Consider the following 13,898-nt stretch of genomic DNA (forward strand, 5'->3'; position numbering starts at 1 on the left):
TTGGTCACCACATAAGCTTTGGTTATTTTGGGCAGTACTAGCTGGTTAAAAACAAAAACCAACTTAGTTTACAACATTCGAAATAAGATACTTGACATAAAAATCCAGGTTATCGTGACACTTTTAAAATAAAACTCTCTTCTAATGATGACGTGAGCCCTGCCACTCGATGGGAGAGTCAGCAGAACTTGTAGGATCTTATTTGGAATTGGCATTCTCTATTGTGATTTTGTTCCTGCTTATTTTTTAATTTTCTTTTTGTTTCACTGGAAAGGAAAGATGATGCTCAGTTTTAAACGTTAGAAGTGTACAGGTTGCTTTGTTATAATAAAAATGTGTACACACACACAAATACAGATTATCAACTCCTTGAAAATGCTGAAGCTCTAACATGTTCCAATATTCTTGTAGTCTTGCATGGTCACATTGTCTAGAACTGAGAAATGCATCTTCTTCTATTTCTGTTTACTATAATCTACACTAATATCAGTTGCCTCACACTAGTTGGGTTTCATTTGGTTATCACCACCTGTGTGTTGTACTGTGACACATCAATCACTGATACTAAATGAACATTGTTGGTTGCCTACCCAGCATCCATCATTTCCCCTCACTTTCTTAACAGAACACAATCAGGACTTTATTCGAGTATCCATGTAGTCCCCTATGTCTTAGGGGAAGCTAACTTCACTTTCATCCCTAAAGATTGTCTTAATGTAAGTACTAAGCCTCATTCCCCAAGCAAAATCCTAGTCTTAACAATGGACCATTTGATCAGAGTTAATTGCTTGGAATACTACAACAGTCTACTTATCCTCCCAATTTTTTGTGTGAGGACTGAAACCGCTGGACACTTCTTGCCAACCAGCTTGATAGCCAACACAAAGATAGGCAGAACTAAGAGAGTCTCAGGGAAATTGTGAGGACACCCCTCATTTCAATCCACACTTCAGAGTGCTAACTTCACCGCTAACTTCAACCCACACTCAGAAAAATTAAGAAGAGAGCACATATTTATAGAATCTTTCAATTCTCATCATGTTGATAACCATATATATTCTCCAAATCCTGGTGATATCTATCTTTTCTTAAAGCCCCAGTCAGTGACCTGACACCTCAAGAATAAGACTTTTTACATTTACCCCTGACATTGCCCATCTGATTCAAAGAAGTAGCCTCACTCAAAATAATTGGGGGAATGGAATAGATGAAGGGAAGGATGGCAGAGACCTCTCTCATTGAACATATTCCCTATTTCTGACAGGCCACCTCCTGTCCGACGTCTTAATCCAGAGGGAAAAGGATAGGCCTAGAAAAATAAATTTGGCCCTCATAAATAGTAGACCAGCATTTGCTAGTCTGACTTGCAACCGGTCTTTATTAACTGCACAATTCTGCCATGAGGTGGCAGCAGGTGACACGCTTTCATCCCCAGTTCCTCTCTTCAAGCTTTGGTTCCAGAATACTGAACTGCCTTCGGTCACGTCTTCAATTTAACCCTTCGGTCATGTCTTCAGTTTAAGTCTTAGAAGCCTGGCCAACTATTTAGGGTGGGCTTAATGGTCTCCTAAAGGACAAAAATTAAAATGCTTTGGATTTTTGTTTACCGTTTTGGCTATGCTCCCTGAAAATGTTCTATGGTAAGATTATTGTTCTATCTCCATGCATTCAAATATTTCTAAAACCCTAGCTTGGGCTCTTTGTGTACTAAACATAATTCCTTTATTTATCCTTACTTTTAATCCAATTGTATTTTATCCAGCCTGACATCATTTTTTAAATTTTTATTTATTTATGATAGTCACACACACACAGAGAGAGAGAGGCAGAGACACAGGCCGAGGGAGAAGCAGGCTCCATGCACCGGGAGCCTGACGTGGGATTCGATCCCGGGTGTCCAGGATTGCACCCTGGGCCAAAGGCAGGCGCTAAACCGCTGCACCACCCAGGGATCCCACATCATGTGTTAAATATAAACATGCAGGTTCCATGGCCCCTGCTCTAGACTTAGTGAATCAGAATCTCCAGAGGAAAACTCTGGAAATGCAAGTTCTTACTTTTGTTAATTATGCCCCCCTTTTGGACATGTTTGAGGAACACTAAGTGGTGATACCCAGCTATGCCTGATTGAGAGAATCCTGCAGAAACCAGCCCCCTTGTTCTCAGCTTCCCCTCACTTACAGACAATCGCCATAACACATCTTTCTTCTTTCCCACACCCCTGCCTCCTTCTCCCAGGATCACTGGGTCCACTATGTTATGCCCTCTTTGAATGATTTCTGTGGATCATGCTTGTGGCTTTAGTCCACGGAGCCAGGAAACCTGAGAGATGATCTAGTCACAAATTGTCAAAGAAGCCACCCTTCATTTAATGCTCTCCTAAAAAGCTATGTTGTGTCTATGGTACAGTCATAGAATTGAGGTTTTATGTTTTTATGCTATGTTTAAGTTACTAAGATTTTTATAGTTTTGATTTCCATTAAAGGTTGGCAACACATCACAGCATCTGCTAATAGCCAGCGCTGGTGGCCCAAAAATTATGAGAGTTCAAAGAATGTCACTTTGGAGTCTTGCTAAGAGGCACAGAGGTCTGGTCTCCCACCTGACTCCAGCAAATGAACTCAAGAGTCTTGCTGAAAGGTGGTCCTATTCCTAGCCCACAGACAACCTCTTGATCACTCAGATGGCGGTTTGTAAAGAGATTATTGTATTTTACTCCAAAGATATGGGCTGTTTTTACTCCTGCAGAGGGGAGAATGGAAGAGCCCATTTCTAACACTTTCAACAACCCAGTGCTATGGACTGAATTGTGTTCTCCCAAAACTCATGTGCCACCCCTCCCTCAGTGTGATGGTATTTGGGAATAGAGCCTATGGAGGGAGCAGGGAATCAAAACAATTGATATTGTAAGGTTTGTAAACTTTACAAACAAAATTCCATTGAGATGTTAATATAGTGAGTTCTATTTATAGAACTAAATTGTTCTATTTATAGAACTAATTATTATTTATATAATAATTTAGGGAGAAATGAAATTCTCTAATATTTAGTCTTCCCAACCAGAAACACATCCTACCTCTCTATTATCTCAAATCTTCCTTTATGTTTTAGTTAGATTTCATGGTTTTCTTCTTATAAATCTTTCATGTCACTTATCAAGGCTGTATCTAGATAGCTCTGAGGCTTTGTTGCTTTCAGTAATAAGACTTTTTACATTATATTTTTCCAATTGTTTATAAGTGCTATATATATCTTTGCATTTGACCTATTAGAAAACTTTCTTGTTGACTAAGGGGGGTGGGGAGCAGAGGGTGGAGAACAATTGTAGAATCAGCAAATAATGATAGTTTTCTTGCTACTTTTCTAATATGTTGTAGAATAACCCATCATAGTTGGCTTTCCTCTTTGTAATGCAAGTACATGATTATAGGTTTGATTGCTGAGGCATCTACCTTAAATAATACTATCTTGAATAAACACATTGCCAGCCACAAGATTGGATAAAGAGCCAGACCACTTCCCCACCCCCTGAGTTCCTCTGTTTTAGAGATCTTAGTGGATTTGAGAACTGATCATTTAGGCCACTGGTTTGTTTTGTTTTTTTCTCTGCTATTGCTTTGGGTTTTGTTTTTTTTTTTTTTTTTTTTTTTAAGATTTTACTTATTCATGAGAGACACAGAGAGAGGGCAGAGACATAGGCAGAGGGAGAAGCAGGCTCCCTGTGGGGAGCCTGATGCAGGACTCGATCCCAGGACTCCGGGATCAGAACCTGAGCCGAGGGTAGACACTCAGCCACTGAGCCACCCACATGTCCCTCTGCTATCATTTTAAATTCACACTCTTACATTTAGATACAACCATAGCGAGTCCAAGAAACTCTAGCCCCTATCCCCAACCCCAATAGTAGCAAAACCCCAGGCCCTTGTAGATATTTACCCCTCCACCTGCTACCATCCTACCTCCCAAACTCACTGTGTGGCTCCAGATAAACTAATTTCCAGGCTCTGGAAGAAATAAACCTTTATTTTTTCAAAGCTTCCTGATGGTTGTTGCTGAATAGCATCTTGCAATCGTGTCTTTCAGAAGTGAACAGCTGACTGGCCCATTTAGGTCAACCATCTAAATCATATCTGTCTTCTAAAGTCCAATTCAAGTCTCTATTCCTTTGACTAAGACTTTCCAGATTATGTCCCAGCTCTTGTTGCGCAAACCCATCAGCTCTGACAATAAAGGTACTGTTAAAATTTGAAACACAATTGAAGAAGGGGGCATCCCCTAGGGAAGGCTTGCTGATGAGTATAAAGTTTCCTCCCCGAGTGGCATTATATAGGTGAAGTCACCTATGTCCCATCTGGGTCAAATACACAACAATTTTAGGAACTCCTGGGAGTGATCAAGGGACTAAATAAAGTACTTGTTATCCAAGCTTATATGCAATGTTATAACCAAAATGCTGACTTGTTAATTATTTCAATAAGATGACATATTCCTTGTAGCTGATCTGTGCATGAAGCCACATTTATAAATAATCAGAAGGTACTTAGTGAATATTCTCTTGAATGTATTCAAGAAGAGCTGGCATAGGGACACCTGGGTAGCTCAGAAGGTACTTAGTGAATATACTTCTTGAATATATTCAAGAAGAACTGGCTTAGGGACGCCTGGGTGGCTCAATGGTTGAGTGTCCGTCTTCGGCTCAGTGCGTGATCCCAGGGTCTGGGACGGAGTCCCACATCAGGCTCCCTGCAGGGAGCCTACTTTTCCTGCCTATGTCTCTGCCTCTCTGCCTCTCTCTCTCTCTCTCTCTCTCTCTCTCTGTGTGTGTGTGTGTGTGTGTGTGTGTCTCATGAATAAATAAATAAAATCTTTTTTTAAAAAAAGAAGAGCTGGCTTAAGTTATGGAACAGCTTCACAATGGGAAACGTGTATAACTTTATGGTCATAATATGAACACCATGACATTATGAATAGTATAATCTCATTTTCATTTTTAAAATTAAGTTATATTGTATAAGTGAAATTTGCTAAGAGAAGTAGAACTTAAATGTTCTCTGGCACACACAAAATTCATTTCTCATAAAAAATTTCTCACACACACACAAAATAAACACTATCCCAGGCCAGGGTAATCATGCTTGTCCAGTTCACCCTCTCTGAGCACAAATTTGGACCATCAGGTTTCCAGGAACACTCTCTCTCTCTCAGTCTTGGAGTTTATAGAAGTCTCAAAAGAAACCACCTGAATAGAGGTCAGTCATCTTCCCCAATGGGCAGTCAAGAGTGGTGAGCTAGACCACTGAACTCCAAAGAATCTATACACACCATGTTCACAGTGCAAGTATGGCCTTAATTTCAGCAAAACAACAAGCATCATGTCAAATATTGTTCATGTGAAGCTTATTGGATTTTCTTTATATTAAATTCATATATGTTTTGATTTGTATAGCTATATAAGTACAGGCATTTATTCCACGATTATGTTTATATATGTTTTAGCTAACATAATAATAACAATAATTTATGTAAGCACTAGGTGGTCCATGGTAAATTTGTTTTCCTTTAGAGAGGAGCCTGTACATTACTTAAGTCTGAAAAATATTATTTATTGATTGCATATGTGCTGTCTTGTGTGGCTCATGATGACTATATACATCTAGCATTTAAACAATTCTGAGATCAGTCAGTAAAGAATTCATAATATAACTGACATAGTGTATCAATTTAAAGCTTCATTGACTGCAATGAACTGTATGCATTAAGATGTTACTCACATTCATTCCAATACATCCATTTATGACTTTCTGATGCCTAAAAGCATAGCAGCCAATCTAGTTAAAAGGAGGTCTTGGGATGCCTGAGTGGCTCATTGAGTTAAGCATGAGACTCTTGTTCAAGTTGTGAGTTCAAGCCCCCTGTTGGAGCCTACTTAAAAAAAAAAAAAAAAAAAAAAAGGAGATCTTGCAGCAGAACTATATGTTTCAAATCTTGCCTTTGGGCACCGCTTCCCCACCTCAGAGGAATAAGGCTGACTACACTGATGACTAGCTCAGTTATAATTTTCTACAGTTGAGAAGTCAACAGAGAGTGCCCAGAGAGTCCAATGGGACTCCTGGGTGGCTCAGGGGTTGAGCGGCTACCTTCAGCTCAGGGCATGATCCCAGGGTCCTGGGATGGAGTCCCACACCGGGCTCCTGCAGGGAGCCTGCTTCTCCCTCTGCATATGTCAGTGAATCTCTCTGTGTCTCTCATGAATAAATAAAATCTTTAAAAAAGAAAAGAAACCGGAGACTGCCTCAAGCACCTCAGCTCATGTAAAGTCTTCCCAACCAACATCAGCTGCATCAGCCCCTGATACTTCTGGCACTCTGCCAACTCCTCCTCTGTCACTCTCAAAACCTCAGAGACACTCTGACCTTGCACGCGCGCACACACACACACACACACACACACACACACACACAGAGTCTGCTGTGAAGTTAATTAAGTTGATGTGTCACCTCTCACAGGTAGCTCTTGGAATTTGAAGCTAGCTTGGTCTTTACTGTAGGATGGTGATATTATTTCCTATTGAAGAGAGTCATAAAGCAGGAGACACATCATATTATTTGGAACAGTTGGGAGGGAGTTCAGGCAGCATCCCTTCCCTGCTTTTTCTACTAACCATAATCCTGGCTGGTAATATTTTCCCTTCACCGTAGATTAAGTCACTATGCTATAGTTATTGAACAAAACCTCAAATTATAATTTATGCACCAGCCTAGAGGCTGGATTTATTTGCAGCCTGTAATTGAATAGGGCTTTAAAAGCAATTGTATGCCAGGGTATTGGGCAATTCAAAAGTACAGTGATAAAGATACTGTTATTTGAGCATGTCCACGCCATGGAGCACGTTTTGACACTGCATTGACATTTCAAATGTCCGTTAACCTTGAAGACTAGTTCCCTCTAAGACCTGTATGGTATGGTCTCTTTTTAGCTTGTGTTTATTTTTACTAAGCTATTAATGATGTATGTGGACATTTACCCCTGAGTGATCACCAAGCCTAATTTGATTGGGTTATTTGAAATGTGGCCTTAGCAAGCAGAATAACAGTAGAGATGTGTAGTTTTAAGCTGCTAGCAAATGCTAAGATATCTGAAGTACTGAACATCTTGTTTTGTATTTTTTTCATTCTCACGAAGACTGTCCTACTTTTTAAAATGATCATCAATCTGTCAATTTGTACTAAAAGTTTAAAATATAAGTCATACCCAGTTACCCAACGATTAGAGTATGTAATTCTAATAATGTATTCTAAAGAAAACAACAGCAAATAATTGTTTAAATATGACTATACAAAAATGTTTACTGCAGTCTTATTTGTCATTTTTAAATTCTAGAATCAATCTAGACACATTATGGGATATCCAAAATATAAAATTCTCTACAGCCATTAAAATGATGATCTGGAGCTGTATTTCTTAACATGAAGTATGCTTACAATGTGTTCCTGAATGGAGTAAACAGATTATAGGGATGTGAGTGGAGCATTCATTTTTATAAGAAATGAGAAACCTTTAAAAACCAATGTGCTACCAGGTGAGGATTTATACCACTTTCTGTCTCCACAGCATCTTCCATTCACTCCATTTTCTAAATCAAATATTTTATATATCAACTATTTACATACAGATAAATCTGAAAGGATTTTAATATGTAAATTGATCAAGCACAATCTTCGCTATTGAAAGAGAGAATAGGGCAGCCCGGGTGGCTCAGCGGTTTAGCGCCACCTTCAGCCCAGGGTGTGATCCTGGAGACCGGGGATCGAGTCCCACTGGGAGCTCCCTGCACGGAGCCTGCTTCTCCCTCTGCCTGTGTCTCTGCCTCTCTCTCTGTTTCTAGAATAAATAAATAAAATCTTTTTAAAAAAAGAGAGAGAGAGACAATATTGTTGCCATTATTAAAAGACATCCTCTACCCCTACAACAAGAAACTGAATAGAGCCTGGTTTAAGCTTGTTAGAAGAAATCGAGGCATATTGGAAACTTTAAGAGTGGGTCACCTGGGTGGTGCAGTGGGTTGAGTGTCTGACTCTTGGTTTCAGCTCAGGTCATGATCTCAGGGTCATAAGACTGAGCTCTACTTCAGGCTCCGCTCAGCCCAGAGCCTGCTTAACACTCTCTCTCCCTCTCCCTTGCCCTCCCCGCATGCTCTCTCTCTCTCTCTCTCTCTCTCTCTTTAAAATAAATAAATAAATCTTTAAAAAAAACTGTAAGAATTTATTTGACCAAAAATCTATTCGAATTAGGCAGTGCCAAACTGCAAGCAGTTAGGAGTACTCTACCAAGAGGAGCTAGCAGAAAGACTTCTATTTAAAAAAAGGAATAAGCAAAATAAGTAAATTACTGATTAGGTGTAGCTTAAAGCCTCGTTGGCTGTTGGTGATCAGTTGCCCTTAGCTTTTTCATTTCTGCAAGCTTGTGGCGTTTGCAGGCTTAGATTTTGGTTTGCTTAACTCAGCCACCACAGCATGAGTGCCACATCACACCGGTCTAGCAGCCTCCTCATTTAATTAATCTAACAGCTTCAAGGAGAGTCAGAGGTGAGTCCTGAGAAACGTATTGCTCATGGCAGTCATTGGGCTGAACACCAAAGCTCTCCAAACAAAACGAGGACCTCAAGAATAACTTTACACTAAACCACAGGGTCTCCCCCACCCTATCCCGCTCATTGCTTCTGCCGAAAGAAAATTCAGAGAATTTACTTAATTTGAATATTTTATTGAGCAAGATACAGATTGTTCCAGAACAGGGAAACTTCCTAGAGAAGGTGGTTAAGAAGCTCAGCTCTCAGTAGTTACACCTCAGTTTTTGAAGCATGAATGAGTGAATACATCATTTTCTGTTATGAGAGGTTACTGGAAGCTTACATTCCATTTCATTGCATATACTCATTTGTGGCTGACTTGCTAGGAAGCTGCATGGGCATGCTATGAGGATATTAAGAAAACTTAAGTTTTCTTTATGGTCAGAGTCAGGAAATCAGGACACCCAAGTGGTTATGATGATCATCACATATTATTTGTTGATGAGGAAAACCTTTTCCAAAGGCAACACCATCAAGGAATTTATTCGAGGAAAGACAGAGAAATCTCAAAGTGGACAACAAAGAGTTGAGGACAGATTAACTCCTTTATGTCATAATTTATATGAAGAAAAGAAAAAGGTAAGCACTAATCAAACTGCTATTGATACTTTCTTTACAAATAAATAAAATATTTAATTCTCGATGTTTCTAGGCTTTAAATTTCAATGCACTAAATAAATTTTAGTTTGACTATGTTTTTCATTTCCCCATACATTTACAACCAACAGTAAGACAGCTTTTAAAGTTTTGGCAAAAATGTTTAAGGTCATGAAACAATCATAACTTTTCTCATTATTAATTGGTTCTGTGTGGCTTCTGCTTGCACATGCTTCTGGCCCTGCACTTTTGTGCAAAGTGAAGACTGCCTGTACTTGAGAAGCGTTTTGTCATCCTGAACAGCTGTATCTGAACAACAGTTTGCTGGATATAAAATTCTGGTTTCTAACTTTTTTTTCCTTTAATCACTTGGAAATCCTACTGCATTATCTGATTGCTTCCATGACTGCCATTGAAAAATCTAATGACAGGGACGCGTAGGTGGCTCAGCAGTTAAGCAGCTGCCTTTGGCTTAGGAAGTGATCCCAAAGTTCTGGGATTGAGCTCACATCAGGCTCCCCTGCAAGGAGCCTGCTTCTCCTCCCTCTCCCTATGTCTCTGCTTTTCTCTGTGTGTGTCTCTCGTGAATAAATAAATAAAATCAAGAATAGGATGCTTCACTGACTGAGCCACCCAGGTGCCCCTAGAATGATCTTTTAAAAAAAAAACACAAACTGGGGCAGCCCCAACGGCTCAACGGTTTAGCGCCGCCTTCAGCCCAGGGTGTGATCCTGGAGATCCGGGATCGAGTCCCACATCAGGTTCCCTGCATGGAGCCTGCTTCTCCCTCTGCCTGTGTCTCTGCCTCTCTCTCTCTCTCTCTCTCTGTCATGAATAAATAAATAAAATCTTTAAAAAATAAAAAAACACAAACTGAATAATGCTACTTCCTGGCTTCCCATTGCCCATTGAATAAAATCTAATCAAGTGGCTAAGGCTTATAAGATTTGCATGGTTTAATCACCTTCCCCACCTATTCGTTAAACCCCAACTCTGTCCAGGCTCAGAGCTTTCTCATTTTAATCACTGCTGTCTCTCTGGAACTCAAACAGTAGTAACTGGCAAATAGTAGGCACATAGTAGGTTGAATAATGGCCCTTAAATGTCAATATCCTAATCCCTGGAACCTGTAAGTACGTTACTTTATATGGCAAAGATGTAATTAACTTATGGATCTTGAGATGGGGAAATCTGAATGCTTGTGTGTCCTCAAAACTCATATGTTGAAATCCTAACCCCCAAGATGATGGTATCAGGATGTGGGGCCTTTGGGAGGTGATTAGGTCATGAGAACAGAACCCTTATGATGGGGATTAGTGCCCTTATCAAAGAGACTCCAGAGAGCTGGCTAGTCCCTCTGCCATCCGAGGTTACAGGGAGAAGATAGTCATCAACAAAGAAGCTGGCCCACACCAGACACCAGATTTACAGCACCATGATAGTGGACTTAGCAGCCTCCAGAACAGTCAGAAATAAATGTTTGTTGTTTATAAGCCACCAGTCTATGGCATTTTGTTATAGTAGCCCCAGTGGACCAAAACAGGGAGATAAGCTTGGATTACCCAGGTGAGCTCTGAATGTAATTAAAGGATCCTTATTAAGAGGGAGGCAGAGAGAGTAAAGAGGTAAGAAAATGATGGGCTGATGGAAGAAGGGGAAGAAAAGGTGATGTGATGCAGGGCCATGAGCCAAGAATGTGGGCAGCCTCTGGAACTTGGAAAAAAATCAGAAAGCAGATTCTTCCCTAAAACCTCCAGAAAGAACCAGCTCTGCTCACCTCTTGATTAGTCCAGAAGACAGACTTCTGACCTTCGAAATTATAAGAGAATATATGTATGTTGTTTTAGGTGTGTGGCAATTTGTTACAACAGCAATAGGAAACTAATACAGCCTTCAAAGCATCAGTTGGAGGATTGCATGAATTTAAAATATTATCACTTTATATGTATGTTCAAATATGGTATCTCTGAGCCACCCCTCTCCAAAGCAGAAGCAGTCCCAGTGGAAGTGTCTGCTGGTTATTTTGGGGAGAAAGTTCCCAACTGGAGTTGTTTCTATCCCCCCATTAGTGAAAAGCAATGAGGAAAACAGTGGAGACTTGATGGTCTATTCTATTTCTGACTCTAATCAGAGTCTCTCCCTGTTCAGCAAGTAGGATGAGATACACACCATCCTGTCTCCTTTAGTTAGTTTTTCCTTCTCTTTGTTCATCCTGCCTCCGACCCAAATGTTCTCTAGTTCCAAAATAAAAACCTCAGCATTGCAATGAATGCAAATGTAGAAGGATGGGAAATTGCAGTGAGGTCACTGCTGGCCTCAAACAGCCAAAAGTGTCCTGTTACACACACACATCCCCCACACACACACAGTCCCCACAGAATGAGAGAATGGGAACACATAAAGATATTAATAATTGTTTAATTTAGCTTAGATTTTGAGTTTTACTTTCAGGAAATTTTGATTTTCTTTTTATTTGACTATATTTGTAAATTTTTTATAATGAGCATAAACTGTAAAATAGGTAAACTTTAAACAGAAACTATATCAATTAGGTATAACCTATTTTTAGAATCACTATGGGGTTGAAGTGCGTGGGTGACTCAGTTGGTTAAGCATCTTATTCCTGATTTTGGCTCAGGTCATGATTGCAGGATTGTGAGATCAAGCCCCACTTTGGGCCCCACACTGGGTATGGAGCCTGCTTGAGATTCTTTTTTTCCCTCTGCCCCTCCCTCCCCCTTCCCTCTCTCTCTCTCTCCCTCTAGGGAAATAAAAGGAAAGAATCACTGTGAGGCTGCTGTCAAGAGCTTGACAAAAATAGGAGAGGATAGGGTGCCTGAGTGGCTGAGTTGGTTAAGCATGTAACTTCTGATTTTGGATCATGTCATGATCTCAGGGTAGTGAGATCCAGCCCCACACAGGGCTCCACTTTGGGTTTGGAGCCTGCTTGGGGTACTCTCTCTCCTTTTGTCCCTCCCCCCACTGCCTGCCCATTTCTCTTTCTCTATATCTCTGGGGGAAAAAATGAGAGGAATATAAATTGCTAGCACTGCAGCAGAGTCTTGATACAATCAGTTGACAGAAGTTAGTTACTAATGAAAATTAGGTAACCAAAATTATTTCTAAGAGGCATGGGCAAGCAAATTCCCAATACACAGGGTGGTATTGTAACTATAACAGACTACTTGATATATACGTCAGATATATAATGATTCCTATTCCTGAATTTTGGACCAAGTATCTTCAGCCTCCCCGAGAAGCTAAAACAACTCTCCTTAGGTGAGTGACTTTTCAATCCTGGGAAGATTTATCATTAAGTACAGAGAAAATGAATTAATTAAGCACATAGTATTGGGGCACCTGGCTGGCTCAGTTGGTTAAGCATTTGAATTCAGTTCTGGTCATGATCCCAGGGTCCCAGGATCAAGCCCCATGTCTGGCCCTCTGCTCAGCATCCCTGCTTCTCCCTCCCTCCCTCTCTCTCTCTCTCTCTCTCCCTCCCTCACTTCTCTTCCCTTCAAATAAATAAATATATATACATATATGTATATATATATATATTAAAAAGCACATAGTATTAACACTTCCATTTAATTCAGGAAAAGCTGTGTTTGTTTACAATGTTTAAGAGAATCTGGCAGTCAGTCTTATAATTTAAAGTTGGAAGACACAGGAGAATTTGCTTGAATGTAGAAACTGCTTTGAATGTTACAAAATTTTAGAGGTATTCTATACAGAAATGTATTAGGTGTTCAAGAGTTGTTTAACAGATTTTTAAGTCATTTAACATATTATTTAACATACTAATAACAAAAGTAGTTTTCTTAAGCTTCTGCTTATGAAAGTGTTGAGTTTATTGTCAGGCAACTAAAACATATAAGAAAATCAAATGCATTATACAAATGTAATTTAAAATCAATTACTTTAAAAAAGGGAATTGCTTATTTACATTAAAAAAACTATCAGATTTCTAAATGGAAAACAGATTTATAAATTAAACTTACAGGGTTAAAAAAAGATAGGTTTTAAGAATTTCCACATTAGGGATCCCAGGGTGGCGCAGCGGTTTGGCGCCTGCCTTTGGCCCAGGGTGGGATCCTGGAGACCCGGGATCAAATCCCACATCGGGCTCCCGGTGCATGGAGCCTGCTTCTCCCTCTGCCTGTGTCTCTGCCTCTCTCTCATCTTTCTCTGTGTGACTATCATAAATAAATAAATTAAAAAGAAATTAAAAAAAAAAAAAAGAATTTCCACATTATATACAATGGAATATTCCTCAGCCATTAGAAACGACAAATACCCACCATTTGCTTCAACGTGGATGGAACTGGAAGGTATTATGCTGAGTGCAGTAAGTCAATCGGAGAAGGACAAACATTGTATGGTCTCATTCATTTGGGGAATATAAATAATAGTGAAAGGGAATAAAGGGGAAAGGAGAAAAAATGAGTGGGAAATATCAGAAAAGGAGACAGAACATGAGAGACTCCTAACTCTGAGAAACGAACTAGGGGTGGTGGAAGGGGAGGTGGGAGGGGAGTGAGGGTGAATGGGTGACAGGCTCTGAGGGGGGCACTTGACGGGATGAGCACTGGGTGTTATTCTAGATGTTGGCAAATTGAACACCAATAAAAAATAAATTTATAAAAAAAAGAATTTCCACATTAATATA

The sequence above is a fragment of the Vulpes vulpes genome, chromosome 12, assembly GCF_048418805.1.
Source record: "Vulpes vulpes isolate BD-2025 chromosome 12, VulVul3, whole genome shotgun sequence".
NCBI lineage: Eukaryota > Metazoa > Chordata > Mammalia > Carnivora > Canidae > Vulpes > Vulpes vulpes.